Genomic DNA, 5,000 nt, shown 5'->3' with positions numbered 1-5,000 from the left:
AATGCAACCATTTATGGGATCATCAACAACCTCAAGGAGAGAGGTTCACTATGCTGTTTAATACTCTGTTCACTACAGTGTTCATTATGCTGTTTAATACTCTGTTCACTACAGTGTTCACTATGCTGTTTAATACACTGTTCACTACAGTGTTCACTATGCTGTTTAATACTCTGTTCACTACAGTGTTCACTATTGTGTTCACTATGCTGTTTAATACACTGTTCACTACAGTGTTCACTATGCTGTTTAATACTCTGTTCACTACAGTGTTCAATACTCTCTTCACTATGCTGTACACTACAGTGTTTATTATGCTGTTCATTATGGTGTTCACTAAGCTGTTCCCTATGCTGCTCACTACACTGTTTACTACAGTATGCACTATGCTGCTCACTGTTCACTACAGTGTTCGCTACACTGTTCACTAGTGTTCACTACGCTGTTCATTACAGTGATCAGTATGTTGTTTACTGTTCACTACAGTGTTCATTATGCTGTTCGCTACACTGTTCACTGTTCACTACGGTGTTCACTAAGCTGTTCCCTATGCTGCTCACTACACTGTTTACTACAGTATGCACTACGCAGCTCACTGTTAACTACAGTGTTCACTATGCTGTTCACTGTTCACTACAGTGTTCACTACGCTGTTCACTGTTCACTAGTGTTCACTGAGCTGTTCACTGTTCACTACAGTGTTCACTATGCTGTTCACTACAGTGTTCACTACGCTGTTCACTGTTCAGTACAGTGATCACTATGCTGTTCACTGTTCACTATACTGTTCACTATGCTGTTCACTGTTCACTAGTGTTCACTACGCTGTTCACTGTTCACTACAGTGTTCACTACGCTGTTCACTGTTCACTACAATGTTCACTACGCTGTTCACTGTTCACTACAGTGTTCACTACGCTGTTCACTGTTCACTACAGTGTTCACTACGCTGTTCACTGTTCACTAGTGTTCACTAAGCTGTTCACTATTGTGTTCACTATGCTGTTTAATACACTGTTCACTACAGTGTTCACTATGCTGTTTAATACTCTGTTCACTACAGTGTTCACTACACCGTTCACTGTTCACTACAGTGTTCACTACGCTGTTCACTGTTCACTAGTGTTCACTAAGCTGTTCACTGTTCACTATTGTGTTCACTATGCTGTTTAATACACTGTTCACTACAGTGTTCACTATGCTGTTTAATACACTGTTCACTACAGTGTTCACTATGCTGTTTAATACTCTGTTCACTAGAGTGTTCACTATTGTGTTCAATACGCTGTTCACTGTTCACTACAGTGTTCACTACGCTGTTCACTGTTCACTACAGTGTTCACTACGCTGTTCACTGTTCACTACAGTGTTCACTACGCTGTTCACTGTTCACTACAGTGTTCACTACGCTGTTCACTGTTCACTAGTGTTCACTAAGCTGTTCACTGTTCACTACAGTGTTCACTATGCTGTTTAATACTCTGTTCACTACAGTGTTCACTACGCTGTTCACTGTTCACTACAGTGTTCACTACGCTGTTCACTGTTCACTACAGTGTTCACTACGCTGTTCACTGTTCACTACAGTGTTCACTAAGCTGTTCACTGTTCACTACAGTGTTCACTATGCTTTTCACTGTTCACTAGTGTTCACTAAGCTGTTCACTATTGTGTTCACTATGCTGTTTAATACACTGTTCACTACAGTTTTCACTATGCTGTTTAATACTCTGTTCACTACAGTGTTCACTACACTGTTCACTGTTCACTACAGTGTTCACTACGCTGTTCACTGTTCACTAGTGTTCACTAAGCTGTTCACTGTTCACTATTGTGTTCACTATGCTGTTTAATACACTGTTCACTACAGTGTTCACTATGCTGTTTAATACACTGTTCACTACAGTGTTCACTATGCTGTTTAATACTCTGTTCACTACAGTGTTCACTACACCGTTCACTGTTCACTACAGTGTTCACTACGCTGTTCACTGTTCACTAGTGTTCACTAAGCTGTTCACTGTTCACTATTGTGTTCACTATGCTGTTTAATACACTGTTCACTACAGTGTTCACTATGCTGTTTAATACACTGTTCACTACAGTGTTCACTATGCTGTTTAATACTCTGTTCACTAGAGTGTTCACTATTGTGTTCAATACGCTGTTCACTGTTCACTACAGTGTTCACTACGCTGTTCACTGTTCACTACAGTGTTCACTACGCTGTTCACTGTTCACTACAGTGTTCACTACGCTGTTCACTGTTCACTACAGTGTTCACTACGCTGTTCACTGTTCACTAGTGTTCACTAAGCTGTTCACTGTTCACTACAGTGTTCACTATGCTGTTTAATACTCTGTTCACTACAGTGTTCACTACGCTGTTCACTGTTCACTACAGTGTTCACTACGCTGTTCACTGTTCACTACAGTGTTCACTACGCTGTTCACTGTTCACTACAGTGTTCACTAAGCTGTTCACTGTTCACTACAGTGTTCACTATGCTTTTCACTGTTCACTAGTGTTCACTAAGCTGTTCACTATTGTGTTCACTATGCTGTTTAATACACTGTTCACTACAGTTTTCACTATGCTGTTTAATACTCTGTTCACTACAGTGTTCACTACACTGTTCACTGTTCACTACAGTGCTCACTACGCTGTTCACTGTTCACTAGTGTTCACTAAGCTGTTCACTGTTCACTATTGTGTTCACTATGCTGTTTAATACACTGTTCACTACAGTGTTCACTATGCTGTTTAATACACTGTTCACTACAGTGTTCACTATGCTGTTTAATACTCTGTTCACTAGAGTGTTCACTATTGTGTTCAATACGCTGTTCACTGTTCACTACAGTGTTCACTACGCTGTTCACTGTTCACTACAGTGTTCACTACGCTGTTCACTGTTCACTACAGTGTTCACTACGCTGTTCACTGTTCACTAGTGTTCACTAAGCTGTTCACTGTTCACTATTGTGTTCACTATGCTGTTTAATACACTGTTCACTACAGTGTTCACTATGCTGTTTAATACTCTGTTCACTACAGTGTTCACTACGCTGTTCACTGTTCACTACAGTGTTCACTACGCTGTTCACTGTTCACTAGTGTTCACTAAGCTGTTCACTGTTCACTATTGTGTTCACTATGCTGTTTAATACACTGTTCACTACAGTGTTCACTATGCTGTTTAATACTCTGTTCACTACAGTGTTCACTATGCTGTTCACTGTTCACTACAGTGTTCACTAAGCTGTTCACTGTTCACTACAGTGTTCACTATGCTGTTCACTGTTCACTAGTGTTCACTAAGCTGTTCACTATTGTGTTCACTATGCTGTTTAATACACTGTTCACTACAGTTTTCACTATGCTGTTTAATACACTGTTCACTACAGTGTTCACTATGCTGTTTAATACACTGTTCACTACAGTGTTCACTATGCTGTTTAATACTCTGTTCACTAGAGTGTTCACTATTGTGTTCAATACGCTGTTCACTGTTCACTACAGTGTTCACTACGCTGTTCACTGTTCACTACAGTGTTCACTACGCTGTTCACTGTTCACTACAGTGTTCACTACGCTGTTCACTGTTCACTACAGTGTTCACTACGCTGTTCACTGTTCACTAGTGTTCACTAAGCTGTTCACTGTTCACTATTGTGTTCACTATGCTGTTTAATACACTGTTCACTACAGTGTTCACTATGCTGTTTAATACTCTGTTCACTACAGTGTTCACTTCACTGTTCACTACAGTGTTCACTACGCTGTTCACTGTTCACTACAGTGTTCACTAAGCTGTTCACTGTTCACTACAGTGTTCACTATGCTGTTCACTGTTCACTAGTGTTCACTAAGCTGTTCACTATTGTGTTCACTATGCTGTTTAATACACTGTTCACTACAGTTTTCACTATGCTGTTTAATACTCTGTTCACTACAGTGTTCACTACACTGTTCACTGTTCACTACAGTGTTCACTACGCTGTTCACTGTTCACTAGTGTTCACTAAGCTGTTCACTGTTCACTATTGTGTTCACTATGCTGTTTAATACACTGTTCACTACAGTGTTCACTATGCTGTTTAATACACTGTTCACTACAGTGTTCACTATGCTGTTTAATACTCTGTTCACTAGAGTGTTCACTATTGTGTTCAATACGCTGTTCACTGTTCACTACAGTGTTCACTACGCTGTTCACTGTTCACTACAGTGTTCACTACGCTGTTCACTGTTCACTACAGTGTTCACTACGCTGTTCACTGTTCACTAGTGTTCACTAAGCTGTTCACTGTTCACTATTGTGTTCACTATGCTGTTTAATACACTGTTCACTACAGTGTTCACTATGCTGTTTAATACTCTGTTCACTACAGTGTTCACTATGCTGTTCACTGTTCACTACAGTGTTCACTACGCTGTTCACTGTTCACTAGTGTTCACTAAGCTGTTCACTGTTCACTATTGTGTTCACTATGCTGTTTAATAGACTGTTCACTACAGTGTTCACTATGCTGTTTAATACACTGTTCACTACAGTGTTCACTATGCTGTTTAATACTCTGTTCACTACAGTGTTCACTATTGTGTTCACTACGCTGTTCACTGTTCACTACAGTGTTCACTACGCTGTTCACTGTTCACTACAGTGTTCACTACAGTGTTCACTACGCTGTTCACTGTTCACTACAGTGTTCACTACGCTGTTCACTGTTCACTAGTGTTCACTACACTGTTCATTACAGTGTTCTATACACTCTATACCTATATTACACTAGTTTCCAGGTGTACATGACTCCCTGATTCACTTACACTAACATTTGTAAATCTCTGCTCGGAGTCTCTTATGTTCATCTGGTTTAGTGAATAGTATTATGGGATTTACAGAGAGAAGATAAGATGATGAGATGATACTCTCAGGTTTTTCCAAAATAAGGAGCTCGGGGCAGCTGGCTTTATCAGACCTTAGCTTTCAGGCTGA

The 5,000-nt window shown here is 40.1% G+C and overlaps 1 protein-coding gene and 2 long non-coding RNA genes across 3 annotated transcripts in view; 2 read left to right on the top strand and 1 right to left on the bottom strand.

Moving 5' to 3' along the window:
* Positions 1-5,000, bottom strand: part of LOC113657299 — a 1,727,325-nt gene that overhangs the window by 1,290,184 nt on the left and 432,141 nt on the right. The gene's annotated exons all lie outside the window — the stretch shown is intronic.
* LOC125146171 overlaps positions 1-5,000 on the top strand; it is a 1,103,650-nt gene that overhangs the window by 839,975 nt on the left and 258,675 nt on the right. The gene's annotated exons all lie outside the window — the stretch shown is intronic.
* LOC113663994 overlaps positions 1-5,000 on the top strand; it is a 16,237-nt gene that overhangs the window by 2,647 nt on the left and 8,590 nt on the right. The gene's annotated exons all lie outside the window — the stretch shown is intronic.

Source organism: Tachysurus fulvidraco, chromosome 13, assembly GCF_022655615.1.
Source record: "Tachysurus fulvidraco isolate hzauxx_2018 chromosome 13, HZAU_PFXX_2.0, whole genome shotgun sequence".
Classification (NCBI taxonomy): domain Eukaryota; kingdom Metazoa; phylum Chordata; class Actinopteri; order Siluriformes; family Bagridae; genus Tachysurus; species Tachysurus fulvidraco.
Note: the sequence above shows the minus strand (reverse complement) of the source record. Positions and strands in the feature narration are given on the sequence as shown.